This window comes from Microtus ochrogaster, chromosome 17, assembly GCF_000317375.1.
Source record: "Microtus ochrogaster isolate Prairie Vole_2 chromosome 17, MicOch1.0, whole genome shotgun sequence".
In the NCBI taxonomy this organism is placed as follows: Eukaryota; Metazoa; Chordata; class Mammalia; order Rodentia; family Cricetidae; genus Microtus; species Microtus ochrogaster.
This window is the reverse complement of record NC_022019.1, coordinates 15,547,013-15,556,896: the sequence shown is the minus strand read 5'-3', so window position 1 is coordinate 15,556,896 and position 9,884 is coordinate 15,547,013. Positions and strand designations below refer to the sequence as shown.

General features: G+C 43.3%; 1 pseudogene; it reads right to left on the bottom strand.

Moving 5' to 3' along the window:
• Positions 1 to 7,491: 7,491 nt before the first annotated feature.
• Positions 7,492 to 7,757, bottom strand: LOC101995448 (annotated as a pseudogene).
• Between the last annotated feature and the right edge of the window lie 2,127 nt (positions 7,758 to 9,884).

The following is a 9,884-nucleotide window of genomic DNA, read 5'->3' as shown; positions in this document are numbered from 1 at the left end:
CTAGAAATAGATCTCCCATGTGACCTCGCCTATTCCTGTATATATAACCAAAGCACTCTCTTTCCTATTACAGAAACATGTGATCGTCTATGTTTATAGCTGTGTTATTCACAATAGTTGGGGCACAGAAATAGCCTAGATGTTCATCAACTGAGCACTAGCTCGTGAAGATGCGGTACCTGCAAACTATGGAATTTTATTCAGCTATAAAGAAAAATGGATCTCCACACCCCTAAGCTTACCTCCTGACCCACAGCCTGTGAAGCATCTTTGTTCACTAACCACCTTTGTTGGATAAGTGTAGATCTCACTCGGGAGGCAGGGGCAGGCAGATCTTTGTGAGTTCAAAGATAACTTGGTCTACAGAGGGAGTTTCAGGATAGCCAGGGCTATACAGAGGAACCCTGTCTAGAAAAAAACCAACAATAACTAAAAAGGAGCTCATGTATGTGTACAAAACATGAAAGAAAGAGGAAACTAGTTGAGAAGAAGGGGATCTCCAGGAGTTGGGGTGTAAGAGGAGATCACAGGGACGAGAAGCATCACAATACACTGGATACAAGTATGGAAGTTAACAGTTAAGATGTGCACACCTCTAGACATTCGCAAGACTGGCTTTCTCTCCTCCCTGAGGTCCTCAGTTCATGACTTCTCTGCAAGGGCTCCCCTAACTGCCTCCAAAGTTCTTTATTTCTCCGCCTTGCTTTCTTCTTGTCCACAATACCTGTCATTGACATAAGCTGCAGTTTACATATGTTCTGTCTGCTTTTGTCTCTCCACAGAAAGCCTGATACGGTCAGTCTGCTTTGTCCACTGCTGGATCACCGGGCACCACTTATTTGCCTCAATAAGCACTTTTTGAGCAAATCCAGATTTGCTACTGAATCATCTGCAACTGGCTCCTGAGGCAGACTACTCTATTTCCCGTGAGCATCACTGGTTTTCTCCTGCTAAAATATGTATCCAGATTAAAAACGTGGCAGTTATCATTGCCTCTGGCTGCAGGATGATCTGATTTGCTACTGATTTCTTTCACTGTCACGGGGTTATTAGAGTCGGCCCCGCCTCTTAATTCTACTTCTGTCAGCTTTGTTAATGGTAGCTTAGGCTGGCATCAGGCTTGGGTTTGCATCCACTCTCCTCTGCTAACTAGTTATGAGACCTTGGACAAGTTCACTGGGAGGGATAGAGGAGGCCACAGGGCCCCACTGATCAAGAAGTATCTATGTGTAGGATGGTTGTGAATATTAAATAGATAATGTATCTGAAAGCTGGAATAATACTGGAGACATAGAAGATTATCAGTTGATTCCCTCATGACGACAGATTTGTGTCACTCATCCTTGTTCTGTCTTTTGTAACTCAGGCAGGAAGTGATTGATTTAAGATTTTTCAGCTCTATAGTGGTGCCAAAGCAACACATGCTGATGAGAATGTATGTGTTGCTCTTGGATTTTTGGATTTTTTCCAAACTAACAACATACAGTACCAAACTCTCCGATCATTCTGGCTCATGGCAGGCCTCGGCTCCCTGTGAGCCACGTGACATAGCCACTGCGTCAGTCCAGACTAGGCTTCATGTTGGATTACCTTTGCTCGATGTTGGGCAAAGAACGTGGTTCGCATTCATTTACAATAAGCTATGGCGAACTACGATGTCAGGTAGGTGGGGTGAATTAAATGTATTCCGTCTTTGCACATTCTCAACTTATGATAGGTCTCCTGGGATGTAATGCATCATAAGGGAAGGAGCATCTATGTATCGCACCATCTCCAGAGAAAACACAACAAATCTCCTAAATACTGCAACTGGGTGACATAGCAACCTTCAAACTTTTTCTCCAAATACATAGAACTGTAGAACTGTAACTCATCTGCCTACTATGCCCCTTCTGTTGTCTTCACACTCTGAAATCTAGCAATGCCAGAACATCCACCTAGAGTTCACTTCCCACCAGAGTTAGCAGCCTCCCTTTTTCCCTAGGTGTGAGCATTGATTTATGGATCAACTCAAGTTGATGTGGAACCTACGTATTATTTAATTGCCTGTTTCTCAATTTATTTTTTCAGACAACATCTCGTGAAGTCAGTAGACTTTGTGTACAGCAGAGTACACAGTGTGCAGGAGGTTCATCCAGTCAGTTGAACGGGATCCTCAGGTAAAGCTGGGTTAGAGACATAACACAGTGTAGAGTTCATTCCTAGCTTGGATAAGGACCTGGGTTCTGTTCTTGGCCAATAGAGTGAGTTCTAGGATAAGCTCCAAAGGAAAGATAAAAGAGAACCTTGTCAATTTCTGGTGACCCATCTCCTAATCTATAACTCTTCAGCTGGTAGTAGTTAGTAGTTTATTTTTCATTCATAATTTCCTGAACTTATCCAACATCTCTCTTTGTACTTATCCAACATACCTCTTTGTGTTGATATAATAATTTTCCTACAAGGATGCATGCTTTTCTACTTTTGTTTCTTAGTAACTGAGGAAAGTTGTCTAATATTCTCCAGCCTTTATTGGTACATTATAAAACGAGGGACTAACTCTCTAAGTGAGTCGATGTATAGCGAAGCCACATTCTCACAGTTTTGTGAAACATCACAGTGGAAAATGTGCTCAATTCTACTAATCCCCTGTGAAGCTTGTGTGGCAATGAATTGAGCCACACTGTGTTCAGTCAAGCTGAACAATGAAGAGTGAAGACAGCTCTGCAGGGCTAGTTGGTTAAGAAAAAAAAAAATGGAAGCACCGTAGATCTATCTATGATTGTAAAGATGTGCACACAAGAACCCAAGTGTGTGTGTATGGCAGATAGACAACAAAAGGACAGGCCATGATGGAAGTAGCCAAATAGACTCAACTTTCAAGATCAAAGAATCTATTGGCTTTGGGAGACTAAAGCAATTCTTATGCTTTAATCAAATGGGATGCTCAGAAGAGGAACTTTCAACAGTAAGAAATGAGAACAAGGCTATGAAATCCAAGGCAAATTCCCAGTTCCAGAGACTGGGTTCTCACATCAACAGAGGAACAGAAGTTATAGTCAGTGTGAAATCAGCGAACATTACAACGACCAGGCTAGCCCCGGAAATGTTCTAGGGACAAGGCCAGGTCTAGGTGACAGCTATAGAAACGTGTGCTGATTAAAACCCTTGGCAACAGAGAGACAGCAAAGCCCAAAAGACTTCTGTAGAAGCATCTTAAGAGTATCAAGTCTCAGAGGCGCCTTCCTTTAACTGTAGGAGGTCTAAAGCTTTCTCTGGGCGGGGATTAGCATCTCTATCAAAAAGTGTGGGATTAGCGCTAAGAAGTTTACTTTGACTACAAAGGTCTCTGCTCCGTCACAGCAGGATCTGGATAGGAGTGTGAAGACTATTAAGAATTGTAGTTGAAATTAAATTTTGCTATTGTTTCCAATACTGAAAGCTGCTGGCTGGTGATAGAATAGCCCCAGTTGCTAGGCATGATGGTGTCTGGTGTAGCATTTGGAAGGCTACAGCAGGACTATTATGAGTTAGAGGCCAGTTTGGGCTCTTCAGTGGTCTTTAACTCAAACCAGAACAACCGGAGTTCTATGCTGGGTCAGCATTTAACTATCCATGCAATTATTTGCCATGTGCAATGTAAAGGGTGAAGTCAGTGCCCAGCAGGAAGTACAATTAGCCATATAGCATTAGGGTAATTTAGTGGCATTTATTAGGGACCGATCCCAGGCAGGTGGTACAGTTCAGATCTGGGTCTCACGCAAAGCCCTCATATTAAAGGCTTGGTGCCCTGCTCAGCACTATGGGGATATGGTGAAGCCTTGAAGAGATGGGTCCTACTCTGAGTGGGGGGCCTTTAGGTTACTAGGGACAGGACCACCAAAAAGGATTATGGTACTCAGCCTCCTCCTTTTCCTCTGTTTGCTTGCTAGCCACATAGTAAGTTGCTTTGCTATGCCACGTGGTTAATAGAGATTCAGGGCCTCACTGTAGGTCTCAAAATAATAGTCAAGTGATAACACTTGGGAACTTCTAAAGATGTGGGCCAAGATAAGCTTGCAGTATCTGTTTTATAGTGGAAAGCTGATTAAAACATCTGGTTAAGGGAAAAGACAAAAGGTAGGATGGACTCAGAAGCCGAGTCCTTACATTTCTTGAACCCAAAGGGAAGAGGAAAGGGAACTCACAGAGTCTACAAGGAAAATCAGTAGGTCTTCTGACAGAACAGATGAGTGACCTTTGGGTAAGTGTGCCAGCCAGCCCTTGGCAAGCTCTTAGGCTCTCTTCTCCTTCAAATTCCTTTTAACTAAACTTATCTTAGGAAGCCAATGGGTATAGACCAATCCGGGTCAGCATCAGACTGAGCAGTCAATGGAGAAGGGTGTAGAGAGTAGAATCTCAGAGCAAATTGGTACCTCTGAATCCCCAAGACACATCTCCTTAGAGCTTACTAACAGGAACAGTAAACCAAATCAACTCCTAGCTGTTCCTAGGAGTTTTTAGGCCCTCACCCTGCCATCACTGTGACAAAAGACACAAGGTAATTATGAAAAGGACTTAGCATACAGTCTGAGAGGGTCCACATGATAAATGGCCCCCATTACTCTGGTAAGAACTTGGATAACCACAGCACCTCACCACTGTAGATCATTTTCCTAAGTTCCCAGCTCCTCAGGTCTTTGTCCTGAAAGCGCCCTATCTACATGTGGACAATCCTCTACCTAAAGACAGCATTCCGAAATAGAACTTGTTATTGTTATCATTAATTACTTCCCAGATTTTTTCTCTCAATTCTTCAAATTCTGTTTTAAAAAAAATCTAGACATTTGCCAAAGTATGTGCTTCAGCTCCCTCCTTCTACCCTTTACAGAGCTCTCTGCAGAGCCTTGCTGGATTTCTCTTCAACAAATATCATCTTTCCCTCCAAATCCCTAAAAAACATTCTTCAGTGCTGTTATTTTATCCTGTCCTACAAAACATTTCTTAGTTCACATCGGAGGCTTTTTCCTAAGTATGTCTTTTACAGCCTCCCTTAATTTTCTATTGACTATAGAACTGTTTATTTCACAGAGATAGTTTTAAGTTCCTGAACTGGTTAGCCTTTTGTCAACTTGGCACAAATTCGGATCATCTGAGAATAGGGGACCTCAAGTCAGAAAGTACCTCCAGCAGACTGGCCTGTAGGCAAGTCTATGGGGGCCTTTTCTTCTGATGTTTTGTTTTGTTTTATCTTGTCTGGTCTTGTTCTGGTGAGACAGGGTCTCACCATGTAGCCTTGGCTGATCTGGAAGTCATTATGTAGACCCAATGGCTTTGAACTTGCAGAGACCTCCTGCCAGTGCTTCCTGGATACTGGGATTAAAGACATGTGATAATGCATACCCAGTGCATTCTTTGGATTAATGATCGATGTGGAAGAGTCTAGCCTACTGTGGGCAGTACCACCCAGGAAGTAGGCTGAGCAAGCCATTGGAGAGCAAGCATTCCTCCACGATCTCTGCTTCAGATCCTGTCTCCAGGTTCCTTCTCTGCTTGAGTTCCTACCCTGACTTCCCTTCATCATGGATTGTGATTGAAACCAATAAGCCTCCCTTTCTCCCTAGTTGCTTTTAGACATGGTCTTTATCTTTTTGTCTTTATCATAGCAATAGAAAGCAAGATAGGACATTCCAAAGCCATTGTTAAATGATTGATAGGTTGCCTTTTTTCCTTAGAAAGAACTGCTTATGAGTCTGACCTGGTGACTGTAATCCCAACGCTTAGAAGGTTGAAAGCAGGAGCATCAGGAGTTAAAGGTCAGCCCAAGCTACACAGGAAAATTGAGGCTGCGTGAAACTGTCTCTAAAAGGCTAAATAAAGAGATGAGAACTGATTGTAACCATAGATCATGCCCACACAACTAACCATAAAGACAGACTGTGCCCACACAGTTCACCATAGGCATCGGCTGTGCCCACACAACTGACCATAAGGGCAGATTGCGCCCACACAAACTCATCATAAGGACAACCTATGCCCACACAACTCACCATAAGGACAGACTATGCCCACATACAACTCACACATAGGCACAGACTATGTCCATACATGTCTGGAATATAACCACATCTCAGCCCCTTGTTTACTAGGCTGAAAATATTCATAAGAATATTTCTCATTTTGATTCCTTAGGCAGTAAATGCCTACTAGTCTATTTTATAAGAAAAAAATCTCTCTCTCTCTCTCTCTCTCTCTCTCTCTCTCTCTCTCTCTCTCTCTCTCTCTCTCTTTGTTTTTTCAAGGGTTTCTCTGTAGCTTTAGAGCCTGTCCTGGAACTAGCTCTTGTAGAGCAGGCTGGCCTTGAACTCACAGATATCCACCTGCCTCTGCCTCCTGAGGAGAAATTTCTTATAATTAAATATTGTATGCAAAATATGTCAAAGAAACAAATGAGTAATTGAACATTTTTCCTGGATTATTGGTGATGCTGTGATAAAAATAACAAAGACATAATGATATACAAAACAGTAATTTCTTTAAGTTCTTGGTTCAAGGTCTAGGAGTTACAGTAAGATGGCTCCTTGCAGCTGCATCTCTGGAGGACAGCAATGCTCATATGACAGAAAAAACAGAAAGACATCAATCCATGCATATGGCTTATATGACAGAAGAAACAGAAAGACATCAGTCCATTCATAATGGCTCCCAAAAGCTCATACTGGCTACAAGGCCTGAACAACATTATTGTAATCAGTTTTCCAATGCTATCCCAGCATACCTGAGCCTAGGTACTTTACAAGGCATAGAGGATTATTTACCTCGTGATTCTGGGCACTAGGAAGTTCAAGAGCGCAGGACAGCATTTTCCTCAACAACTGGTAAACGTCTGCTTGCTGCATCATAATATGGCAGCAGGTATCACATGGTTAGCGTAAGCTTGTTGAGCCTTTTGTCTCATGAAGCCATAAATGGCATATGTGGGCCCCACTGTTGTGACCCCACCTAACCCTAATTATTGTCCAAAGGCTTCCTTGACCTCCAAATAGCATAGACATATGCCTGTGGGATTAAGTTTCTTTTTTTTCCCCAAGAATTTACTTATTCTGTATACAGTGTTCTAGAAAATCTTCACAGAGATGCCTAGAAAAGAGGTTTTTTTTTTTTTCTTTTTGGTTTTTCACGACAGGGTTTCTCTGTGTAGTCCTGCCTATCTTGGAACTCACTCTGTAGACCAGGCTGGTTTGAACTCACAAAATGCCTGCCTCTGCCTCCCAAGTGCTGGGATAAAAGGTGTGTGCCCCCACTGCCTGACTAGAAAGGAGTTTTACCTAAATCCCTAGACATGCCTGAATCCAATGAAACTGACAAGCAAGATTAGCCATCAGAAATGCATTCCTTGTCAACTGATCATCCCAGTACATCATCTTTTTTTTTAAAGGTTCTACATTTTATTACTGGAGAAACCACTCCCAACTTAAACATAATCAAGTCTCCAGATTGAAAATGTTGAACTTCATCTTATAACACTCATCAAGGATCACGATTCATCATTAATTGTTTTGCCATTCATTGTTGACTCCTTACAGGCCCAGCTTCGTTCTCCTCCAGTGTCTTCTCTTGGAGTTGTACCTGATTTTGTTGCCAGTTTTCATCCGAATCCACTGAGGAATAGGACGATTTTGCTTTTGTTTCTTAGCCAGGAATCGCTTGATTCTGAAAGTCTTGTGAGAAGATATGGCGAGAAGGCTAGGCGGGCAGGTGGCGCACGATGGCGAAGGAAAGGCGAAGAGCCCAGTACATCATCTTATATCATAATATATCACCCCAGCCCCCAACGGGCTCATGTCCCTCTCATAATTCAAGATTTGTTTAGCTCACCTCCAGGAGTCTCCATAGTCTTTACAGTTTCAAAATTGTTCAACCCCCAAGTTCAAAGTTCCCTTCAAGACTCAAGGCCAGCATTTAGCTTGTGGAAAACAAAAAGAAAGAAAATTATACACCTCCAATATAAAATAGCATACAATTAATGTTATCATTCCAAAAGGAGAGAGCTGAGGGATAAGAAAGGGTACCAAGGTCTGGAGACATGACCCAGTGGTTAAGAGGGCTTTCTACTTTTCCAGAGAAACAAAATCTGATTTCTGGAATCTCTATCAGGTGGCTTACAAATTAACCTGTAACTCCCAAGCTAGAGGCTCTGATGTTCTCTGGCCTCTATGAGCACCTACACTCATGTGCTTGTGTGTGTGTGCGTGCATGCATACACACACACACAAATAGAACACACTTGCACATACATATAGAAAGGAGGGATGGTAGGAAGGAAGGGAGGGAGGGAGGGAAGGAGGAAAGGAGGGAAGGAGGGAAGGAGGGAAGGAGGGAGGGGAAGGGCAGAGCAGAGCAAGGCCAAAACCCAGCAAAGCAAGCATCAGGTCCCACAGGCCCGTGTCTGGTGCAGGGGTTCATTGTGGCTGTAAGATAGGAACCCTAGAAGTCATAGGAAGCCCTACCTCCATTTCTATCCCCTATGGTCTCTCTCCTGTTAAGTTCTGTTCACAAGACTCCAACATTGCTGGCCCACATGGTCAGGAACACTAACTGTAATCACCTTACTTAACAATTGTCTGTGTTAACCACTTTTGTCTCTGTGACAGAGTACCTGAAAAACCAAGATGGATTCATTTTGGCTCACAGTTCAGGGATTTCAGTCACCATAAAAGTATGGCAGAGCTAAATTACTTACGTCATGACAGTCAAAAAGACAGAATGCCCATACTCACGGGCTCCTCTTTTCTTATCATTTATTTCCAGTTATCAGCCTATGGGATGATGACTCCACAGTCAGGACAGATTTCTACCCTAGTTTACTGTTTCTGAAAAGATGCTCATAGACTCCTCCAGAGGCATGGCTTTACTAACTCCTGGGTATTTCTCAATCTAATCAAGATTGTCACTGATCTAGGCTCAGAAGGGACACAGCACATCTGCCTGGTCACACTGATCAAATCTGATAGAAATAGGGAATATGAGTGCTAGGAAGGAGGACGGTATCACTGAAGGCTGCTGTGGAAGCTAAAGACCGCTGCCCTACTATGGAACTTTCAGTTTAGAATACTTGCTGTGCTTTTTTGCAAACGGCCAATTCACAAAACAATTTGTGTAGGGGTAAGGAAGACCACCATGGGGTACTGTAAGTTTCTGGAACTCTGAAAGAGGGAATCTTAGGCTGGGTGGTGGTGGCACACGCCTTTAATCCCAGCACTTGGGAGGCAGAGGCAGGGGGATCTCTGTGAGTTCGAGACCAGCCTGGTCTACAAGAGCTAGTTCCAGGACAGCCTCCAAAGCCACAGAGAAAACCTGTCTCAAAAAACCAAAAAAAAAAAAAAAAAAAAAAAAAAAAAAAAAAAGAGGGAATCTTGGGGAATAGGTCATGTGAGGAGTCAGGTGGGAAGCACACAGCCAGTAATATTCCAGATCCATTTGGATGGTGGTAGTGCATGTCTGTAATCATAGCACTCTGAAGGCAGAGGCAGGTAGATCTCTGTGAGTTTGAGGCTAGCCTGGTCTACAGAGTGAGTTCCAGAACAGTTCCAGGCTGTTACACAGAGAAGCCCTGTCTGGAGGGGGGGGGGTGTTCAGGAACCAGCTCACTATGGACACCATTTTGCCGAGGTGAATGCTGCCAGAGACTGACAAAGGGGACTTCTACTCAGGCCTAACTTTCAAGACTTAGGCAAAGCCAAGCACAACAGTGTTAGGTTGGGAGTGTAGCCCCCCAACCCCAGGCCTGAGAGTTGTATTGGCCTGTACTCCAAATCCCAGGATGCCAGAGAGTCACTTTTCCTTCCTCCTGGTGGTTGTGTTCGTGGCCTCCTAGTTCCCCCTCTGCCACCCGAAAGTGCAGGAATCCCATTAAACTTGGATAT